This window comes from Macaca thibetana, chromosome 18, assembly GCF_024542745.1.
Source record: "Macaca thibetana thibetana isolate TM-01 chromosome 18, ASM2454274v1, whole genome shotgun sequence".
In the NCBI taxonomy this organism is placed as follows: Eukaryota; Metazoa; Chordata; class Mammalia; order Primates; family Cercopithecidae; genus Macaca; species Macaca thibetana.
In genome coordinates, this window is record NC_065595.1 from 51,978,687 (window position 1) to 52,003,941 (window position 25,255).

The 25,255-nt window shown below is 36.5% G+C and overlaps 1 pseudogene; it reads right to left on the bottom strand.

The window, feature by feature from the left end:
* Positions 1 to 11,728: 11,728 nt before the first annotated feature.
* On the bottom strand, positions 11,729 to 13,173 carry LOC126941074 (E3 ubiquitin-protein ligase ARIH2-like; annotated as a pseudogene).
* Between the last annotated feature and the right edge of the window lie 12,082 nt (positions 13,174 to 25,255).

A 25,255-nucleotide genomic window follows, 5' to 3' on the forward strand; every position in this document is an offset into this window, starting at 1 on the left:
CCATCTCCTCAACAAGATCCTCAGGCAAGTCCATCAGGAGCCATGATCGCTATCATAGAATATGACAGCTCCATGCATGTCCTTGCCCCTGAAGCCTTTCCAGTGGGACAAGTTGTACTGGTGAAAGATAGCGATATTGATGATCCTGACCCTGTATGGGCCCTGTATTGGCCCTAGACTTATGTGTGTGTTTGTGTCTTAGTTTTTTTAACAAAAAGATTTAAAAAGTTAACAAAAATTAAACACTTTTAAAATAGAAGGAAGCTTATAAAAGTGGATATTTAAAAGCTTATTTTTTGAAAATTATACTTTAAGTTCTGGGGTACATGTACAGAATGTGTAGGTTTGTTACATAGGTATACACATGCCATGGTGGTTTGCTGCACCCATCAACCCGTCATCTACATTAGGTATTTTTCCTAATGCCATTCCTCTCATTGCCCCCCACCTCCCTAACAGGTCCAGCGTGTGATGTTCCCCTCCCTGTGTCCATGTGTTGTCAGAGTTCAGCTCCCACTTATGCAGTGTTTGGTTTTCTGTTCCTGTGTTAGTTTGCTGAGAATGATAGCTTCCAGTTTCATCCATGTCCCTGCAAAGGACATCAACTCATCCTTTTTTATGGCTGCATAGTATTTCATGGTGTATATGTGCCACATTTTCTTTATCCAGTCTATCATTGATGAGTATTTGGGTTGGTTCCAAGTCTTTGTTATTGTGAATAGTGCTACAATAAACATACGTGTGCACGTGTTTTTATACTAGAATGTTTTATAATCCTTTGCATATATACATAGTAATGGGATTGCTAGGACAAATGGTATTTCTGGTTCTAGATCCTTTAGGAATTACCACACTGTCTTACCACAATGGTTGAACTAATTTACACTCCCACCAACAGTGTAAAAGCATTCCTATTTCTTCACATCCTCTCCAGTATCTGTTGTTTCCTGACTTTTTAATGATCGTCATTCTAACTGGCATGAGATGGTATCTCATTGTGGTTTTGATTTGCATTTCTCTAATGATCAGTGATGATGAGCTTTTTCTCATGTTTGTGGGCCACATAAATGTCTTCTTTTGAGAAGTGTCTGTTCATATCCTTCACCCACTTTTTGATGGGATTTTTCTTCTTGTAAATTTGTTGAAGTTCCTTATAGATTCTGGATATTAGCCCTTTGTCAGATGGATAAATTGCAAAATTTTTCTCCCATTCTGTAGGTTGCCTGTTCACTCTGATGGTAATTTCTTTTGTTATGCAGAAGTTCTTTAGTTTAATTAGATCCCATTTGTCAATTTTGGCCTTTGTTGCCATTGTCTTTGGTGTTTTAATCATAAAGTCTTTGCCCATGCCTGTGTCCTGAATGGTATTGCCTAGGCTTTCTTCTCGTATTTTTATGGTTTTAGGCCTTATGTTTAAGTCTTTAATCCATCTTGTGTTGATTTTTGTATGAGCAGTCCAGTTTCAGTTTTCTGCATATGGCTAGCTAGTTTTCCCAACACCGTTGTATTAAATAGGGAGTCCTTTTCCCATTCCTTGTTTCTGTAAGGTTTGTCAAACATCAGACGGTTGTAGATGTGAATTGTTGTTTCTGAGGTCTCTGTTCTGTTCTATTGGTCTATATCTCTGTTTTGGTACCAGTACCATGCTGTTTTGGTTACTGTAACCTGGCAGCCTAGTTTGAAGTCAGGAAGCATGATGCCTCCAGCTTTGTTCTTTTGCTTAGGATTGTCTTGGCTATATGGGCTCTTTTTTGGTTTCATATGAAATCTAAAGTATTTTTTTTTCTAACTCTATGAAGAAAGTCAATGGTAGCTTGATGGGGATAGCATTGAATCTATAAATTGCTTTGGGCAGTATGGCCATTTTAACAATGTTGATTCTTCTTATCCACAAGCAAGGAACGCTTTTCATTTGTTTGTGTCCTCTTTTATTTCATTGAGCAGTGGTTTGTAGTTCTCCTTGAAGAGGTCCTTCACATCCCTTGTAAGTTGTATTCCTAGGTATTTTATTGTCTTTGTAGCACTTGTGAATGCGAGTTCACTCATAAGTTGGCTCTCTGACTACTATTGGTGTATAGGAATGCTTGTGATTTTTGCACATTAATTTTGTATGCTGAAACTTCGCTGCAGTTGCTTATCAGCTTAAGGAGATTTGGGGCTGAGATGATGGGGTTTTCTAAATACACAATCATGTCATCTGCAAACAGGGACAATTTGACTTCCTCTCTTCTGATTTGAATATGCTTTATTTCTTTCTCTTGCCTGATTTCCCAGGCCAGAACTTCCAAAACAATGTTGAATAGGAGTGGTCAGAGAAGGCATCCTTTCCTTGTGCCAGTTTTCAAAGGGAATGCATCCAGCTTTTGCCCATTCAGTATAATATTGGCTGTGAGTTTATCATAAATAGCTCTCATTATTTGGAGGCAGGTTCCATCAATAGCTAGTTTATTGAGAGATTTTAGCATGAACGGGTGTTGAATTTTATCAAAAGCAGGAGATGCAGTCTTAGTCTCTGATGAAACAGACTTTTAACCAACAAAGATTAAAAAAAGACAAAGAAGGGCATTGCTTAATGGTAAAGGGATAAACACAACAAGAAGAGCTAACCAACCTAAATATATTTGCACCCAATACAGGAGCACCCAAATTCATAAAGCAAGTTCTTAGACCTACAAAGAGACTTAGACTCCCACAAAATTATAGTGGGAGACTTTAACACCCCTCTGTGAATATTAAACAGATCAACAAGACATAAAATTAACAAGGATATTCAGGACTTGAACTCAGTTCTGGGCCAAGTGGACCTAACAGACATCTACAGAACTCTCCACCCTAAATCAACAGCATATACATTCTTCTCAGCACCAGATCGCACTTATTCTAAAACTGACCACATAATTGAAAGTAAAACACTCCTCAACAAGTGCAAAAGAACATAAATCATAACAAACAGTCTCTCAGACCACAGTGCAATCAAATTAAAATTTAGGATTAAGAAACTCACTCAAAACCACACAACTGCATGTAAAGTAAACAATCTGCTCCTGAATGAATACTGTGTACATAACGAAATTAAGGTCGAAATAAATAAGTTCTTTGAAACCAATGAGAACAAAGACACAATGTACCAGAATCTCTGGGACACAGCTAAAGCAGTGTTTGGAGGGAAATTTATAGCAGTAAATGCCCACAGGAGAAAGCAGGAAAGATCTAAAATTGACACCCTAACATCACAATTAAAATAACTAGGGAATCAAGAGCAAACAAACTCAAAAGCTAGCAGAAGATAAGAAATAACTAAAATCGGAGCAGAACTGAAGAAGAAAGAGACACGAAAAACCCTTCAAAAAATCCATGAATCCAGGAACTGGCTTTTTGAAAAGGTCAACAAAATAGATAGACCACTAGCCAGACTAATAAAGAAGAAAAGAGAAAAGTATCAAATAGACACAATAAAAAAAAAATGATAAAGGGGAGATCACCACTGATCCCATAGAAATACAAACTACCATCAGAGAATACTATAAACACCTCTATGCTAATAAACTAGAACATCTAGAAGAAATGGATAAATTCCTGGACACATACAACCTCCCAAGACTAAACCAGGAAGAAGTCGAATCACTGAATGACCAATAACAAGTTCTGAAATTCAGGCAGTAATGAATAGCTTACCAACAAAGAAGCCCAGGACCAGACGGATTCACAGCCAAATTCTACCAGAGGTACAAAGAGGAGATGGTATCGTTCCTTCTGAAACTACTCCAAACAATAGAAAAAGAGGGACTTCTCCCTAACTCATTTTATGAGGCCAGCATCATCCTGATACCAAAACCCGGCAGAGGCACAACAAAAAAAAATTTCAGGCCAAAGTCCCTGATAAACATCAATGCAAAAATCCTCAGTACAACACTGGCAAACCAAATCCAGCAGCACATCAAAAAGCTTATCCACCATGGTCAAGTCAGCTTCATCCCTGGGGTGCAAGGCTGGTTCAACATACGCAAATCAAGGAACGTAACCCATTATATAATTACAGAACAAATGACATAAACCACATAATTATCTCAAGAGATGAAGAAATGGTTTTTGTACAGTTGTACAATGTGTGTTTTAAGCTAAGTGTTATCATAAGAGTCTAAATGTTAAAGAAAATGAAAAGTTTATAGGGTAAGAAGTTACAGTAAGCTAAAGTTAATTTATTATTGAAGAATAAAAAATATTTCTGGTAAATGTAACAGAGCCTAAGTGTGCAGTGTTTATAAAGTCTACACGAGTGTACTGTTGTGTCTTAGACCTTCATATTCACTCAGTACTCATTCACTGACCCACCCAGAGCAACTTCCAGTCCTGCCAGCTCCATTCATGGTAAATGCTGTACACAGGCATATCACATTTGTCTTTTAAATCATATTTTCGTTGTGTCTTTTCTATGTTTGAAAATGTTTAGATACACAAATATCATAGTGTTAAAATTGCCTAGAGTTTTTACTACAGTGACATGCTGTACAGGTTTGTAGCCCAGGAGCAATAGGGCTGTACCATACAACCTACGTGTGTAGTAGGCTATACCATCCAGGTCTGTGTAGTTACACTCTATGATGCTCACGCAATGACAAAAATCACCTAAAGATGCATTTCTCAGAGTGTATTCCTATCATTATGTGACATATGACTGTATTCAAAACATTATGTCAGATTTATTTGCTTTTACTATCTTTGTTGTTTTTATCTTAATGAGTCCTTAAACTAATTCATTTCACTTTGCTATTTTGTTTGTTATGCTTCTTCAATATCCTCCAGTACAAATTGTATATTTCACAAAATGACAGATAAAAAATTGAACAAAATATTTTACCAAGTCTTAGATAAAAAAAAAAAAACAGCTTTTATTCTCAACACATTTTGCCTTTTCTACCCCCAAATATCACTGTTTTAAATATGTTCTTAATTAGGACAAAAAGAATCACTCATGGTGGAAGATGGAAGGGAGTCATAAATTTCAATTAAATATCATATTTTTACTCTTAGTACCTGAAATTAAATTACTTCATTTACATTCTTATTAATCAAACTGAAGAATATGTATTATATATGTATAATATACAGAATTTGCATAATATGTATTATACTGAGAGCAGAAACGTATCAAAAACTAAGTAGTTACGAACACAGTTTGAATCCCTCAATCAGATAAAACACCTGTAAGCTTTTCCTAAGGGGAAATTATGACTCATTATATATAAAGCCCTAAAAAAAAGAGGGAGCACTGTCTTATTATATATAATCTCTATAATTTTAGGAGCAAAGCCAAGTTTGAACTGGGGATTATCACACATACTATTTTTTTTTGTTTTATTTTCTCCATTCACTGATCTATGATTCTCACTGATGGAGTTCAAAAACATTTCACTAACTACCCAGTGTTTGTGATATATAAATAAAACGCACATTTTGAAATAAAATATTGGAAGCCTTTTTAACTCTTTCAATATCTACATTAAAAGATAAATGCCAGGTTACAGATGCTTGTCCGGTCTACACTGAACATTACTATCCAGTGTGTTCTTTCCTTACACTCGTACATGATTTAGATCTCTCTTTTCAACTTCTGGACATACATTTCTGTTGGGATCTGAATCAGCTGAAGCAGCAATTTTTGCATTGACTCACCTGTATGAGCAAGGGAAATTCTGGATGACGACTGTAGTAGCCTAGATCACTATGAATAAATGCTTACTTCACCCACCCACCCTTATCTCTCCATAGTCTCAGGCTTCTTGACTTCAGGCTGGATCATATGACTTGGTTTTGCTGACAGGATATTAAGAAGATGGAAATGAGTTTGCATGATTGATCTTACTTTCCTACACTTCTGTCATTGCTATGGAAAGAATATACTCCTGATAGCTGGCTGGTCCCAGAATATTGAGAGATATTTGGAACAGACCTGAACTCATTCTACAGCCCCAAGCCAAACCCAGTCCAGCTCAGCTTAGTTCTACAAAACCACAGCCAATTTGCAGACAAATGACTGAGAAATAAATGTTTTATTTTTACACCACTGAGATTTTTGTGGTTATTTATTATACAGGGATAGCTATTTAAAACCAGAATATTTGAGAAAAGGTGACTGAATCATACATTTCAAAGGAGAAGAAAATAGGCAAACCTTATTGTTGCTGATATTCTAGGATCAGAAATTTTCAAGTTACTCTTATGAATGTTTTCTTTTTCTTTTTGTCTTTTCTTTCTTTCTTTCTTTCTTTCTCCTTCCTTCCTTCCTTCCTTCCTTCCTTCCTTCCTTCCTTCCTTCCTTCCTTCCTTCCTTCCTTCCTTCCTTCCTTCCTTCCTTCCTTTCTTCCTTCCTTTCTTTCTTTCTTTCTTTCTTTCTTTCTTTCTTTCTTTCTTTCTTTCTTTCTTTCTTTCTTTCTTTCTTTGACAGAGTCTTGCTCTGTTACTCAGGCTAGAGTACAGTGATGTGATCTTAGCTCACTGCAATCTCCGCCTCCTGGGTTCAAGCGATTCTCCTGCCTCAGCCTCCTGAGTAGCTGGGACTACAGGGGTGTGCCACCATGCCTGGCTAATTTTTTGTATTTTAAGTAGAGATGGGGTTTCAAAATGTTGGCCAGGCTGGTTTCGAACTCCTGACCTTGTGATCCACTCACCTCGTGGGATGCCATGACTTCCATTTTATAGAGGATGAAACTGTCTTGGAAAAGTTAAATTAATTGCCATTGTCCACACAGGTAACCCAGCGCAGAATGGCTGCCTCACCTAACTCAGATCCCAATGGAAAGGTATGTCAGGAAGTTGAAAAAGGAAATCTAAGTAGTATATGAAAAGGAGGAAAGAAAAACACACTGGATAATACGACAAGCATCTGTAATCTGATATTTATCTTTTAATCAAGGATGACAAGTGAGAATATTTATTTAAATAACTTCAATGTTCATCATGCAATCATTACTCATAATATTCTCTAGATGATACTTTGGTTTTAGAGAAATGAGAATCACACAGGGTACAATAAGAAGAATGACATTAATGCAAAGATACATAAGTGGCAGAAAGCAAAAAGCACATAAGGCAGTTCTTGTATCCATTGTTCTCACGAACTCTTTCTCTCTAATTGTGTAGCTACTTCGGTCTGAAGTTTTGCTGCTTGTTCCAAACTTGCCAGTGCATTTTGGATTCTGTAGTCTAAATTAAGAAGGGATATATTCTGTTTGGTTTAGCAAATTGCTACTGTTTTACAGGTAGGAATTATTGTACTAATGTGTTTTACAAATGGAATTCCACTGGGTCAAATCAAGTCCAATTAATGGCAAGCCTAGTCCACCTGTCTGAACAGGATGCTATGGCCAATGCAACCAGGAAGGCCTACTAGACATCACAGATATTGATCACTGTATTTAGTGTGGCCAGTTACAGCTGTACTAAAGAACAGATCACCCTGATGAGGAATAGGAGATACTTATTTCCATGCACCTAAGTGAGTTCAGGTCTAAGTAGAGTCCTCTAGCTTTTGGTACATTCCTTTTTTCTAAATACTGAATATCCTAGAGAAAACTGGAAAACTAATGCCTTACTACAATTAATCATAAACAGCACATGTCATGAATAAATCTTAGATCTTATAAATTATGATTTGAATGCAAAACAATTGGTGCTCCCTTAAGATTTTCAACAGCTTCCAAAGATGAACATTTTTTCCAGAATCAGGCTATTATCCACTACTCTACCAAAAAGAGCACACTGATGTGCAGAATCACCAATTTATGAGGGAAAAGACTTTGTATAATAGCGTTATCTGTGATTCTGCCTGTTCCTTTAGGCCTTCTTCTGATGCTGGAAGATTAATTTGCCTTCAGAGCAACTGACAAGCATTCATTTACCGAATAATGATTTTCTAAATTCATAATTTATCTTGTTATATGATGTCACTAATTAAGTAAAGCTATAATTTACAAGGTTGAACATTCTTTTCAGCTAGTCATTGTCACTGGTTTGATGTAGTTGTATGGGAAATGAATATTTCCCTACACAGTACATCTCGAGTTTAGAGACTAGACAAAAAAGAAAGCCAGGGTCCCTTATGTCCTTTTCATCATAATATAAACTGCATTATAAAGGACTTATCTATGAGGCCACAAGGAATATTAAGGAAAATATAAACGTGACCCCTCTAGTTATTTGGAGAGAGTACATAAACATTTTCAAATATGCTCTAGGAAGGCAAGATATATAAGAACAAAAATAATAAAACAAAAAAATGTTGTGAAAAGTCAATTCAGAAAAGAAATTGGAGTGGTATTTTATCAAAAAGAATTTTAATATGTTCATAGCCCATGGTTCATCATATTCATAGCGTGTCTTTTAAAACCAGAGAGAAAATGCAGTATGCTAAGAAATTTAATAACCAGTGTTACAAAAACTCTCAACCCAGACTAAGGATGGCCTTTGTATAGTGAAAACATTCTCAGTTTCAGAATGTTTTTCTTAAATGTACTAGTTTTCTGAGAATAAAATCAAAAGACACCACTTCCAAAGAATACACATTGAGCTTGTGTTCCAGTCCTCACAGCAAGAAAAAAGTCATACCAGTCCTGATGCTGGCTTTCTGATAAAACGAGGCAATACTAAAAGATGTTTGACAGCATCTTAAAGACCAAGTAAAAGAGTATTATTGATAAATTAACACTTATTTTATTTACATATATCAATTCCTATTTAAGGGGAAAAAGTCACTATGTTTTCTCCAAACATCTGGAAAATATATTATTTTTTTGAGCTGTTAAGATTTGTGCCTGTGGACATTTCCTGAAATAAATCTATGACATTTATCTAAGCATACAGGCCAGGAAAAATGGGAACATTATCCAATTAATTTGATTTGCTAGGACCAAATTCCTTATAGTTTTGGTGGCATGATTCTGTGAAATGGCTGGTAATTTTTTAATTAGTCCTGTTTTATGGGACCTTAATATCCTGCCAAGTGTACTTGAGCTTTATATTGCCATTTCTTACTGTTTTATAGCCATGGCCACTTTCCTTTTCCTTTTTTTTTTTTTTTAATGATACTTCAAGTTCTGGGTTACATGTGCAGAACGTGCGTTTTTTTTTTTACATAGATATACAAGTGCCATGGTGGTTTGCTGCACCCATCAACCCTTCACTTACATTAGGTATTTCTCCTAATGTTACCTCTCCCCTAACTCCCCACCCCCCACAGGTCTTGGTGTGTGATGTTCCTCTCCCTGTGTCCATGTGTTCTCATTGTTCAACTCCCACTTATGAGTGAGAACATGCAGTGTTTGGTTTTCTTTTCTTGTGATAGTTTGCTGAGAATGATGGCTTCCAGCTGCATCCATGTCCCTGCAAAGGACATGAACTCATCTTTTCATGGCTGCATGGTATTCCATGGTGTATATGTGCCACATTTTCTTAATGCAGTCTATCACCGATGGATATTTGGGTTGGTTCCAAGTCTTTGCTATTGTGAATAGTGCTGCAATAAACATACGTGTGCATGTGTCTTTATTGCAGAATGGTTGATAATCCTTTGGTTATATGCCCAGTAATGAGATTGCTGGGTCCAGTGGTATTTCTGCTTCAAGTTCCTTGAGGAATCACCACACTGTCTTCCACAATGGTTGAACTAATTTACACTCCCAACAACAGTGTAAAAGCATTCCTATTTTTCCACAATCTTTCCAGCGTCTCTTTCCTGACTTTTTAATGATCGCCATTCTAACTGGTGTGAGATGGTATCTCATTACGGTTTTGATTTGTTTTTTTTTTATTTTTTTTTTATTATTATACTTTAAGTTCTAGGGTACATGTGCATAACATGCAGGTTTGTTACATATGTATATTTGTGCCATGTTGGTGTGCTGCACCCATCAACTCGTCAGCACCCATCAACAACTCGTCGTTTACATCAGATATAACTCCCAATGCAATCCCTCCCCCCTCCCCCCTCCCCATAATAGGCCCTGGTGTGTGATGTTCCCCTTCCCAAGTCCAAGTGATCTCATTGTTCAGTTCCCACCTATGAATGAGAACATGCGGTGTTTGGCTTTCTGTTCTTGCGATAGTTTGCTCAGAATGATGGTTTCCAGCTGCATCCATGTCCCTACAAAGGGCACAAACTCATCCTTTTTTATGGCTGCATAGTATTCCATGGTGTATATGTGCTACATTTTCTTAATCCAGTCTGTCACTGATGGACATTTGGGTTGATTCCAAGTCTTTGCTATTGTGAATAGTGCCACAATGAACATACGTGTGCATGTGTCTTTATAGCAGCATGATTTATAATCCTTTGGGTATATCCCCAGTAATGGGATGGCTGGGTCATATGGTACTTCTAGTTCTAGATCCTTGAGGAATCGCCATACTGTTTTCCATAATGGTTGAACTAGTTTACAATCCCACCAACAGTGTAAAAGTGTTCCTATTTCTCCACATCCTCTCCAGCACCTGTTGTTTCCTGACTTTTTAATGATTGCCATTCTAACTGGTGTGAGATGGTATCTCATTGTGGTTTTGATTTGCATTTCTCTAATAACCAGTGATGATGAGAATTTTTTCATATGTCTGTCGGCTGCATAAATGTCTTCTTTTAAGAAGTGTCCATTCATATCTTCTGCCCATTTTTTGATGGAGTAGTTTGCTTCTTTCTTGTAAATTTGTTTAAGTTCTTTGTAGATTCTGGATATTAGCCCTTTGTCAGATGAATAGATTGCAAAAAGTTTCTCCCATTCTGTAGGTTGCCTGTTCACTCTGATGATAGTTTCTTTTGCTATGCAGAAGCTCTTTAGCTTAATTAGATCCCATTTGTCAATTTTGATTTTTGTTGCCATTGCTTTTGGTGTTTTAGACATCAAGTCTTTGCCCATGCCTGTGTCCTGAATGGTATTGGCCAAGCTTTCTTCTTGATTTTTATGGTCCTAGGCTTATGTTGATTTAAGTCTTTGATCCATCTGGAGTTGATTTTTGTATAAGGTGTAAGGAAGGGGTCCAGTTTCAGTTTTCTGCATATGGCTAGCCAGCTTTCCCAACACCATTCATTAAATAGGGAATCAATTAATTTGATTCGTTAGGACCAGATTCCTTATACTTTTGGTGGCATGATTCTGTGAAATGGTTGGTAATTTTTTAACTGGTCCTGTTTTATGGGACCTTAATACCCTGCCAAGTGTACTTGAGCTTTATATTGCTATTTCTTACTCTTTTATAGCCATGGCCACTTTCTTTTTCTTTTTTTTTTTTTTTTTACACTCCAACGCAAATTTATTTTCAAAAAGGGCTCTGTGGTATCCTATAGTTTGTCTTTTCTTGTATACTTATACAAACTTTGAAAGTTACATAAGTTGTAATGATCTAATATTATTAATAGCCATCCAAAAAACACTTTCCCACCCTCTCAACAACCATCCAGGGGGAAGTAAAAGTCCTGAAAAGAGGCCAGTTCAACATGGCCTCTACCCTGGTAGAAACATAAAGTGAAAAGAGAAGAAAACAGAAATTAACTAAGAGGTGTTGCCAGTGTCTCTCAGGAGTGGGGCCCTGACTGTTGCCAGGGGTCATGAAAGGCAGAGCCTGCAGCATGCAGTATGGCGGCCAGGAGACCATGCAGCCTTATCTTCCTCACCCCTGCACATCCACATCCCAACTTAGATGTCATGGAAATCCTTCAGCAGGGTTCTCCCCACCTGCTCGACTATATGCATCTGCTTGTCCAAGTCCCCTCTGTCACAGCTGTCTGCATGCTTCACTTTCCATGAGAGGTTTTCCATCTCAGCCTCTAGCTGAGCCTGCTGGTATTCAAACAGCTTCTTCCTGGGTCCAGACTCCATGTAATATGCATGTGGATTGGTGTATTGCAGGATGTACTGACACTTGGCCAAGAGCTTGGCAGCATTCTGTAGGTACTGCCAGTCAATCCATGTCCCCGGATTGTTCATGGCCCTCTTGTGAATCTTCTCGTGAATCCGCTGGTATGTCTGTGCCTCTAGCTGCAAGCTTTTGTTGTGTTTTTCCCACCTCTCCAAGTAGAATAAGTACTTCTTGAGGGCTTCCCTCTCCTGGGCTTGTTGGCACTGGTTCACAATGTCAGGATTCTCCTTGTAAGTACTGCACTCATATTATTCACTGCCATGAGCCTTCCAGTCTTCCGGATTCATCCAGCAGAAGTGGTGTATACATTTGGAGCGTTGCATGTGATTGCAGCCTCCATTCTTCTCAATGCAGATGTTGCATTTGGGACAGTCTTTAATGTGAGCACTAATGTAGTTATGTAGTTGACTGTTTCAGAGTCATCTGCACACTTCATGAGCCATTTTGGGATTGTGACACAGTCTGTGGGTGCGTGACATATTTGATGACACTTAAAACAGAAGACCTCATTGCACCGATTGCACTGTATTCAGTGAGTTCTAGGCTCCTGTACCCGAATAACCATGAGGCAGTCTGCACCAGGGCACAGCTGGAGCTGGTAATGACTCTCCACATAGCCCCTGAAGAGGTAGAACCTGTATTTCTATCTCAATTCTTCCTTGGGAAGCAATGGAAACACAAAGTCCTCTGGTGTATGGAGTGGGACAGTCCTGAGTCATGCAAGAGACTCGCACACCCACACCATCCTTGACGAGAACTGAGCAGTGCTACTCCCAGCAGCTGCAGCAAAACTGGTGCTGACAGACCAGGGAGAGTAGGTTTTTCTTTTGTGCAAACTGCATACACACTGCACAATGGTGAGGGGGATGAGATGTGGGAACATGTTTTATGGATTAGCCTGAACTCAAGCCTCAATGAGCAGTTGAGCAGAATTAGACTTGTACCTGTCCAATCTCTCTGAAACTTGCCAGTGGAAATTGACATTAATATAAGTTTAGCAACTGAATGAGATACCTTTAGGACAGAGTCTAAGCTGGTCATGTGCTCATTCAGGGCACCCTCAGATTTCCTGTAGGTCAAGTAAGTGAACTGGTACTCCTCGGGATCAAAGGCATCAGCCCCCTGCTGCTCCACATTGGTGGCTACTCCCAGGTGATAGTCCTCTATGTCCCCAGGGTCCGCATCCTCTTCTTCTTCCACTTCCTCACAATTGGAGTCATAGTGCTCTTCATTGCTGTCAGATGCCTGGCTATTCATGTCCACAGACATCTCAGCATCCAGCCAAGTTGCAGAAAAGCAGTTGCTTCTTCCCCCTCCCCCCCAAAACTACCGCTTTCTCAAATGCATTAGTATTTTTGTTTTCTGTAATTCTTGGAGACCTCTCAGGCAGATGTCACCCAAATATTCTATGTAATATAATTTCCATCAGTAGCTGCAGCTCCATGGCTGCTGAGCCCGGGCGAGCCAGACCAGGTCAGGCCGGGCCAGAGGGATTTGACTGGGGCCCAGCTGCAGCAGAGGCAGAGGCAGTGGCAGTGGGCCGACCCAGGTCCAGCCATGGCCACTTTCAATACGTTTAGAAGATAGTGCATACATATTGAGAACTATGTTACACATAAACGTGTCAAAACAAGTGTTTACCTTTTATATTCCCTAATTCGTATTTGGAAAGGAAAATTTTCCCAAACTTGTATTATACTAATAAATTGCACAAGCTGCACATATCACTAATACTCTGAGATTCTGTTTTCTCCAATAGGAAGTTTTAACTTCACAGTTGAAATTCACTGCTTGAAGCTATGTATAATGGGAAAGCTCCATTTAACTAAGATCATTTATGTATATCACTTCTAGATTCTTGGGCATTTTTAAAGTCAAATTATATAGCAGTCATCAATCAATTAACCACAAACTGTTTCTGGATGCATACACTGTGATAAGTTTATGTAGAAAACAAAACAATACAGGGAAGTGAGTCATGCACTAAATCTGGTGAGGAAAATATGCCTAAATAGATAATTATAGTATAACATAATACATCTTACAGAAAAGGTAGATACCAGGTATTTTAAAGTTCAAAATTTGAAGCTTTTTGTTTTGTTTTGTTTTGTTATTTTTAGTTTGAAGTTTTTAACCTGCTAAAGTGGAAGGAGAGATTCTTGGGAAAGCTTTACAAAAAAAGATGACATTTTAGCTGAGTTAAAAAGAGTAACTGTAGTTTATTCGACAGCAAAGAGATGAGGAAGAAGAAATTCTGGGCGGAAAGAATAGCCTATGGAACATCAAAAAGGCATAGAGGATAAAGACATAGCTGTGGAGGAGAAATATGTGAATTTTATTTTAGCTTTGTCTGTTTATTCTTCTTGCCACATTGGGCAGCTTATGTAGCCTCTCAAACGCCCAATTTTTTTCTTTTTGAAATGGGCAAAATGATTATACCTTCCCCTTAAAGTTGAGCAAAAGTTAAATGAGATAAAAATGTAAAATATTTGATACATTCTCTCTTATAATTCTAGTGTTCAAATACTCCTTTCATTTCTCGTGGAGGTACTGAACCACATCATGTAAGTGGAAAAACTACAGGATAGTTCAGTATAGCATGGGTTGTGTGAGAGAGGAGTGCAACAATGGTAACACTCATTTGGATGTTTGTGGTAATGGATAGGAATACCTATGAAAGACTTCAAGCAGGGAAGAGATGTGATCAGATTTTTGTTCTAGGTATCTAACATTGCTAGCAGCGTGAAAAAAGGATAAATGAGGCTGGTAAGTGAGGGCAATGACACTATTGAAATAATGAAGAAAACTAACAAAGGAGGTACACATCAGAGTAGAATGGGGTAGAATCTTCAAGGAACTTAATGAATGATTGCCCAGGGAGAGAAAAAAGAGGAGCAAGAAGAAGTCAAAGAGAGTTAGTCTAGAAGAACTTCCAAACATCAGGCTCTAATGACTCGGTGAAATAAGAACAGATAATATTACAAGAAAAAAAAATACGATAAACTGCAGACTGTTATGTTGTTCTAACTACCGGAGCTATAGGACCGAGAGCTGAAAGTGGTTTATGAAAACTAGAAGCAGAGGGATGATCTCACAGGAGAAGATGGTCCTGAGTTGAGCTTTACATATAAATAAGGTGCACACTGCGAATAGAAAAACACAGTTATTAGATGAATTCACAACATGAACGCATGAAGCTGGATCGACAAAACTTTGTAGTACCATACGTCATCGGGTGCTTTATGTATGTATTTATTTATTTATATCACATCAGATTCCACAGAGTAAGGGTCCCCAGCCCTCAGGCGGGAATGGGTACCATGGCCTGTTAAGAACCTGGCCGCACAGCCGGAGGTGAGCGGCAGACGAGCCAGCGTTACCACCTGAACTCCGCCTCCTGTCGGGTCAGTGGGGACATTAGATTCTCATAGGATTGCAAACCCTATTGTGAACTGCACAGGCAAGGGATCTAGGTCGCGTGCTCCTTACTAGAATCTAACTAATTAATGCCTGATGATCTGAGGTGGAACAGTTTCATCTTGAAACCATCTCCCCCGCCTCAGTCCATGGAAATATTCTCTTCCATGAAGCCGGTCCCTGGTGCCAAATGAGTTGGGCACCACTGCCATAGAGAACTGGAGACAGCTAGTGGCTTCTATGTACCCAATCATTGTTGGAAAGAGTGAAGGTTAACATAAAATATTTTGAGGAAAGGATGCATTAAAATACAAATTCAAATAATACAACACAGCAGTGTAAAAATTGCCAAAAGTTGGAAAATTACTTGTTTTCTGCAAGTCATTTTGAGCAGAGACACTTGGCACCTGGGAGGTAACAAAGCAGGGCTTTAAACAGATAGGTCTTGGAATAACAGTTTTACTTCCTTAATGAGTTCTACCATATTCAAATTAGAATGATCTATTATTTCAAACAGAATCATCTATAGACACATTATTTTCTCAAGTGTTTTATGCAGCATGACAGTGGTCATTGAATCACTTTTTATAAAGAGAGTCCTTTTTACTGTTTTTGCTAGTCTTTTGGGTTAAATCTTATTATGTTTTTACTAATAGACATCCTATATGGAATATAGTACTTAAAAGTTAAATGTTGGCTGGGCGCAGTGGCTCACGCCTATAATCACGGCACTTTGGGAGGCCAGGGTGGATGGATTACCTGAGGTCAGGGGTTCAAGACCAGCCTGACCAATATGGTGAAGCCCTGTCTCTATTTAAAATACAAAAATTAGGGCGGGACCGGTGGCTCACTCCTGTAATCCCAGAACTTTGGGAGGCCGAGGCAGGTGGATCACAAGGTCAGGGGATCGAGACCATCCTGGCTAACACGGTGAAACCCCATGTCTACAAAAATACAAAAAATTAGCTGGGTGTGGTGGCGGGCGCCTGTAGTCCCAGCTACTCGGGAGGCTGAGGCAGGAGAATGGCGTGAACCCGGGAGGCGGAGCTTGCAGTGAGCAGAGATCGCGCCACTGCACTCCAGTCAGGGCGACAGAACAAGATTCTGTCTCCAAAAAAAAAAAAAAAAAAAAAAAAAAAAAATTAACCAGGCATAGTGGCAGGTGCCTGTAATCCCAGCTACTCAGGAGGCTGAGGCAGGAGAATAGCTTGAACCTGGGAGGCGGAGGTTGCAGTGAGCAGAGATTGCAACATTAAACTCCAGCCTGAGCAACAGAGCAAGACTCTGTCTCAAGAAAAAGAAAAAAAGAAAGGTAAATGTTAATTGATGAAGTAAACATACAACTCAGTCAGCAGCAATAAAACCAATACGACTTTAGTTAGTCTACATCATGAAAAGTGGAAGAATGAGAAGTTCAAATATAATATGATCAATGGTGAAGCAACTAGAGATATTGCACCCAGGCGGAAAAGATTTATAAGGGGACATGGTAGTTGTACTCACATATTTAAAATGACTTTATCAGAAATTGGAATTAAATGCTTTATATGACCCTGAAGAATAAAACAAGCTTGTGCTTGAGAGTTATAGATTGGTTTGTTTCAGTAAAATATGTGTAAGAACTTTGAAAAAATATGAATGAAATGATTTTCATCATGTGATATTCATGTCTGTATTTCTGAAAGCTCAAAAAAGGTTGAATGATCGCTTTTCTGGGTCTTGTAGAGGTAACACATTCCAACTTGTTCCAAGGGGCTCCATCACTCACCAGGAAACACCTGACATATGTTAGATCCCTTTGGAGCTTCTTATTCGTTGTAAAGCTGGAATAATATTACATACCCTGCAGGGGCATTGTGAAGAATATAAAGGTTTGGCAAATCAGAAAGTGACTAACACTTAATGGGCATTTAACACATGCTAGTTGAACATGAATGAAAGATTCAATTGGGTTTATGACAAGCACCACAGTTCAAAGATAGCTCAAAGAATAAAGCCATCAGGTTTAAAAATACCTATTAAAACACTGGCATATAGAGAAATCCATATACGCCTTATTTTATGAAAATCCTTTATGTCTTTCATGAAGCTTTACAGTTATATATACACCGGAAGACACCAGTCTTCCCTCACCAGAACAGAAATCTGGAGCAGAAAAAGTATAATATCAGTTAACATTAAGTTCACCTGCATACCGCAACAATACAATAAATTAGTTAAATAAGGTAGTAGTTTATTTCTCTCTTAGCTAAGAAGAAACTCTGAGAAGACAGTCCAGTTCTGGTGTGGCAGCTCCATATTCTTCAGGGTCCCAGCTTCCTCTCCTCTTGCTGTTCTAACTATCTTTATTGTCCTGCCCCATGCTGCAAGATAGGTGTTCATTTTCCAGTCATAATTGTATGCACTTTGGTCCCTGGGAAGGAAAAGGACAGAATCCAAGAAAGCAGATACAGTCACCCATTCCTTAACAGTAGAGACGAGTTTTGAGAAACGCAACTTTAAGTGATTTGGGTGTTACGCGAACATCATAGAGTATACTTACACAAACCTAGATGGTATGCGTATCTATATCTATATCTATATTTAGATCTATATCTACATAGAAATAAGATGTCCCAGCACCATTATTTTCCCTACTTCATCTGCAATGCCAGTATCAAGTGCCATAAATCAGGTTTCCATATATGCGCATTATAATCTTACTAGCCCACCATCATATATGTGTTCCCTAGTTGACTGAAACATCCTTATGCAGCACATGACTGTAGTGTAGACACAAAATGCTTTCAATGACATCTTACTGGCCAAAACATAGTCATTGATTATGTCTCTGTGCAAGTGATGCTGGGAAATAAAGTCTTTCAGCTGGATGGCGAAATGTCCACTGAAAAATTGAAGTTCTTATTGGAACGAATGGCCAAAGAATATTGGATTGGCACCTCTGCCACAGGTGGATGTACTCCAGCATAGAATTTTCTTTAGGAAGTAATTTTATACCTGAACAAATGTAGGCTTTAATTCCCAGAGATTCATATGCTTATAGCCAAAATTATTTTCCCCTCCAAAACATTTAAATAAAAGGTGACCACCAATCCAAGAATGTGCTAGAAAATGTCAAAAGACATTGTATCAGTTTATCTGGTACTCAGAAATATGATTTCCCACCATACCCACTAAGACCAACTAACTTCAAATATCACACTTTAACCTTGAAAACAAAATGTATTAACTTGTGGAATTATCAGTTATACATCATTTGGAAACTTAGAAATTATGTATATAAATTTAATTTTCCTAGTTTTAGAATAGTAAGGTTTTTTATAGCAGTATTAAACAAATAAGATAAAATATTTATATGTAGTTCATTCCCTACTTTTAAGAAAATCATGCCATCACCCTACAGAAGGTATTTATTCTTATATATTTGGTTAGAGGATAATTCATTCAAAATAATTCCAATTGAAGTGTTTGTAACATGAAAGATGATCCAAGACACAGGATTGTTTCACAGGGATCGAAATAGCTATCTTATATATACAGGTGACATTTCTTCTTACTGGGACTCTTTTATTAAGTGTTTAAGTTACAATGAAGCCATATTTATGATTATAAAGAAAAAATTAAGTTTTAGCTGTATACTCAAAAAGTAATGGTTATGAAACAAAAGAAAATATTTTACTATGTCTGTTTTAAAAATTTCGAATAATTCAACTAAAGAGATTTTTAAAAATAAGTCATAAATATAGAAGATATCATTCACCTAAAATTTATTAATAATGAAGCCGGCAAATGTTGATTTTTTCTTTATGTAATTCTTCATGAATTAATTTTACAAATTGATTTACAATATACTATTATTTCTCCTGTCTAATACATTTCAATAAATGTTTATAATATAAAAAATATTTTATTTAAAATTATAAACGTGTTTAACCTCACTCAAACTACCAAGGTAAACTAATAATGTAACCATCAACATTGATGCACAAATAATTTTTGAATTATCTGTCCAATTCTCTCCTTTATTATACACTTATTTCAATTTATTTGAAATAGAAATTTTCATAGTATAAAAAGGTAACTTTGGAGGTGCTGGAAACATATCCATTATCTTAGATATGAAAATATCTAAGAATAAAAATATATTTTAAAAGAAGCTTTAGAAACATGCTTAACATAATATAACTGGATGTTAAATCTGTGTTGAATTCAGTCATTAGTAAATGATAAAGTTCTAAAATTACCTATATTGTCATTTGCTTAAAAATGTGGGAGAATTCTAGCACTCAAAGTTTCTATTCTTTGACTTTAATGTAATACAGTGAGAACTTCATTATAATGTAGTGTTCAAAACATATTGCCAATTTTTTAAATAAATTCATTTTGCTTTTAAGCTAACAGTTTATAAGCAATTTCAAATGGGAGTTCTTGAAGTTTTTAATGGTATCCATCTTTAATTCAGCTCTTTTTTATTTCATTAAAAGTAAATTATGTTTCAAAATCTAAATTCACTAATTGAAATATTTACAATTAACAACATAAATGCACTTTCTTAATTAGAAGCTCATCTTCTCTCAAGACTTCAATAACAGTTCTTAAGGTATCTCCCATTCCCTAATCCCCTTCAACCCACAACAAAAGGTGTGATTAATATTGGGAAACAAATTGGAACATTTTAAAGTAATTTTTATTTGTCTGTGCCAAATTAGCCAAAACAATTTTAACTTATGTAAAATAAGTCCTTTATTCCTATACACATCTTTGTTCTTACATGGAAATTCTAAACAGAGAAAATAACAATTGCCATCACATATTGAGCACATACTAAATTTCACTTTTTATATTACCCACTTTTCTCATATTATTTCACCTTATTATCGTAACATCAGTATAAGAAAACCATTGCTCTTTTGAAACAAAACCCTGGAATGTTATTAAATTGGCTTAAGCTTTCACTACAGATAGTTAGTGGCAGAACTGTGATTCAAGACCAAATCTATTATTTTAAATGGTGTTCTCTTGACCATTATACTCTATTGATTTGCAGTCATTCTTGACAAAAACAAACAGCAAAAATCAATCATTTAAATGTATTTGCATATTCTGATTTGTAATAATATTTTTGTTTTATTTTTAATTTTATATATAGTATCTCTGACCGTTAAAGACATGTAAACTATAGGTAAAATAGAAGTAAATATGAACCTGTTTCTCTTGAGCTGATTAAATTCCACATGGTTAAGACATACTCAATGCTTTCACAAAATATGAAGCACTTAGAAAACATATTAAACAAACTAAGAAATATAAATATTCTGTTAATTATTTGAATTGTTCTCATTACAACGTGGCTTCTTCTGACAGATATATTTTGCAGAAACTCTATACTGTTAGGGGGTTGACTTGTCCATGTATCAAGCAGCTGAGAGCTCTAAAAGACAAGAATTGGGTTCCTAGTATGTTAAAAGCAGCATTGCTACCTTCCTTTCCTCATATTGTCTCAGTGTGAACTCTTTGATGTTTGTTGATATGTGGTAAAGTTCTGCTGGTATTTGCTAAGGAACCTAGTCATGGCCAAAACTACCCTCCCATCTGCATATTCCCTCATTTGAATTCTTGAGAGAGTGGCAAGGAGCAGTGATCATTTGGGAAATACAAGCACAAAGTTATCAATAGTCAATTGCACAAAATGCTCACTTTACAGTTCTATAATAAATCTAGATATAACACACAACCTGGACTCAAATGAGGAACATTAAAGCACAATGTATTGAAACTTATCAATAAGATTAACAACTGCTCAGTTTCCTCTTGTCCTCTGTCCTTCTCTCTCACCCTTTTCCTTCCTCCTTCCCTTCTTTCCTTCCTTCTTCTCTTTCTTCCTTCCTTTTCTTCCATCTTCCTTCCCTCCTTTCCTCTTCTTACCTTCCCTCCTTCTTTTTTCTTTCCTCCCTTCCTCTCTTCCCTCATTCTTTCTTTTCTTCCTTTCTCATTTTTTTTCCTTTTTTCTTCTTTTTACCAGGTGCTAGTAAGTAAAGCAGGTATTTCAATATTAATTTTTATGTTTCTTAATGTTATTCTGCCCTTGGTCTGCTGTTGTCTAGGCATATTTCCTTGAAGATTCCTTTCATTTCCTTTATGTGAATAGACTCCATATCTGTTTTTCTGGTCTTTAAGTCTTTCCTGATGTGTGGTCTAGCATTTCCTTTGCCTTCTTGACACAGCTTATTGACACAGATTATTGTACCCTAAATTCCATGTGTTGAAAACTGAAATTGTAACTGTCCACTAAAAATAACTTATCCAATTAACAATACAAAAGATAAATAAAACACACAGCTGGTTCTTGGAAAAGATAAACATAATTGATAGGCCATTAGTTTGATTAATCAAGAAAGGAAGAGATGATTCTAATCAACTGAATTAGAAACGAAACTGGAGTCATTACAAGAAACACTACAGAAATATAAAAGATCATTTGAGACTCCTATGAACATCTCTATGCACATAAACAAGAAAATATAGAGGAAATGTGCAAGTTCCAGGAAACATATAACCCTCCTAGATTAAATTAGAAGAAATAGAAATACTGAACAGACCAATAACAAGCTATGAGATTAAATCAGTAATTTAAAAATTGCCAACAACACAAAAAGTCCAGGGCCAGATGGTCACCCATTCAAAGAAGAATGGGTGCTGATCTTAATGAAACTATTCCGAAAGATTGAGAAGGAGGAAATTCTCCCTAACTCATTCTATGAAGCCAATATCATCCTGATACCAAAATCAGTATAGGGCATAACAAAAAAGGACAACTACAAACCAATATCTCCAGTGAACATAGATGTAAACATTCTCAACAAAATACTATCTAACTGAATCCAATAGCATATCAAAAAGATAATACACTATGATCAAGCGGGTTTCATCCCAGAAATTCAGGAATGGTTTAACATATGCAAGTCAATAAATGTGAAACATCACATTAACAGAATTAAAAACAAAAGACATGATCATTTTGATAGATGCAGAAATAGCATTTGATAAAATCTAGCATTCCTGTAGAACACAAACAGTCAACAAACTAGGCGTAGAAGAGACTTACCTCAAAATAATAAATGCCACATATGACAGACCCACAGCCAACATCATACTGAATGGGAAAAAGTTGAAAGCATTTATGCTGAGAACTAGAACAAGACAAGGATGCCCACTTTTACCACTTCTACTCAACATAGTACTGGAAGTCCTAACCAGAGTAATCATGCAAGAGAAAGAAATGAAGGGCATCAAATTGGAAAAGAGGAAGTCAAGCTATTGGTGTTCGCTGATGGCATCAAATTGGAAAAGAGGAAGTCAAGCTATTGGTGTTCGCTGATGGCATGACAGTATACCTCGAAGACCCTATAAACTCCTCCAAAAGACTGCTAGATTTGATAAACAAATTCAGTAAAGTCTCAGGTTACAAAATCAATGTACAAAAATTAGTAGCCCTGCTATACACCAACAATGACCAAGCTGAGGATAAAATTAAGAACTCAACCCCTTTTATAACTGCTGAGAAAACAGAACAACAACAAAATGCTAGGAATATACTTATCCAAGGACGTGAAAGACCTAGACAGGAAAACTACAAAACGCAGCTGAAACTTTCTCATTTCTACTGATGTCACCTTTATAGTCACTCATCTGGGTTCAAAACATGAGAGTCGTTTCCAATTCATTCTCTTCTCTTCCCTCTTTGAGTCCCACTGATCCCATCATTATTCAGGTTTTCTTTATTTCTTTCCTTGACTAAGAGCATTTCTCTTGACTGACTTCCCTCCTTGCTGCCTCTCTCTTTCTCAATTCAACTTTCATATTGTCATATTAATCTATCTAAAATTTAGGTCAAACGACATCATTGAAGAGACTCAGAGAAATTTACTTTTATCTTGTGGTAGTCCTTATAATATTCCCTGAATTCAGATATAAGGAACTAGTTAACGCTTTCCAAACTTCCATAATCCAAGCTTTACCTTTTTGTTCATGCTGTTTCTTCCCTTCTGCTTCAATCTTCCTCTCTTTCTTTAAGACCTAACTCAAACCTCACTTCTGTATGAGTTTTTGTCTGAAACTATAATAACTATGCTATCTGAACCCCTATATGCATTTATTAAATATGTACCTTATGATACTTATCATAGTTCATTCTATAATTTAGTTATAATGTTTGTCTCATTTTCTCTTCCCTCTTTCCAATAACTCTAGTTCTTCATATTTTTTTCTCCATAATGCCTAGTAAAATGGTCAGCAATTAACACATATTTATTAAATTTTATAGAATTAAATACTAAATGTATTTTATAGTATTAAAACGTAGTGTACAAATAATAGTCTAAATATTAATTTTATTTTTAAGCATGAGAAAAAATCATATTTATATGATTTAAAAACTAGAGGATACCTTATAGATCAACTATGCAACACTAGCATTCATAATTAAAGAATTTAAGATCCAAAAGTTTGGCTCGCTACCTCAAGACATGTAACCAACCAGTGGCAGAGTGACTGGAATCCCAGCTTGTTTTCTCCCAAGGTGATTATTAATTGGTAAGTTAAACTGCTGATTTGAAACAACTAATATGCAGAATGGGATGTTAGATATGTCTACAACTTTCTCCCTTTTTGTTTATCAAGTGCAAGATAAAGTCTTCCTATTAAATCATATTCAAATATTAACAGAGTTTTTGGTAAAAGTGGTAAAATATTGCCAGTCTAAAAAAATCTTCATCCAATTTCTACTCAATTTAATGAAAACACATAGTCAAAGGCACTTTAAATAGAAAAGAACGCACAACCTCTTGTCATAAACTTCAAAACTTGAGGGCCACAATAAACACAGTTTTGGTGAGGCCCCTGTGCACCCTATATCCATTCTGACCTCTGCACTGGAAGTGGTACACTTATAAAATCCTAGTAAATTTTATAATATTATAATACTTGAACAAGAACAAATGGCATGGATATTATTTTCTTACTTGGAGGAAGTGAAAATCATTTCCAAGAGAAAGATGTGAAATAGGAGAGGTAAAAAATTAGGATATGCTTTCTCTGATATTAAAAAAAAAAAAAAAAACTAGGCTTTAGGGATTCTTCCTGAGTTGAGGTAATGACATTAAGTTGCAAGGGTATTCCCCATGGGAATAGGAAGTACTTCCCAGTGGGTGAAGTAAATCCTGGTACAGAATATTTTGCTCATTTTTACAAAGTACCACAGACTAGTAGTTCCAAGTGCATTCTATCTCAGCTCAGCCTCCTTACCATAAGATGGACTACAGCAAAGTCAGTAAAACACAATCACAGTCCTTGAACTCTGAGTCAGAGGAGATGACAACCATGCCTCAATAATGATAAAAGGTGAGTAAAACAGAAGTCACTTATACGAAATTGAATTATTTATTTCAAAAGTCTGAAAAAATTTTCACTTCAAGTCTGAGCAAGTTTTAAAAATAAGCATACCAGAGAAATAAACAGAAGCAAAAACGAGAAGAATAAATGAACACATCTGAAAAAAAAAAAAAAGAAAAAAGAAAAAATACAATCTGGAAAAAATACAATACAGGGAACAGAAATTGCATTTCTATGATAACTGCACTATAGAAGAACTTAATGAAAATTTACTTTTGATAAAACAAGAGATCAAAACAAAAATAAAACCAGAAAAATAAAATGAAAATTTAAATTACAGAGTTAAGAAAACATTAAACTCAAAATAATACTAATAAGTATAGTTTTGGGATGTCCCTTAAAATGAGCAATTTCCTGACTAATCACACATAGAGTGAGTTCAACCTCTCACACACCAGATCTTCCAGTTAATATATAAGTTCACTCTTACATATAAACAGACAGGTGAAGATTTATAGATACTTGAGAAAAGTTTTCAACATGA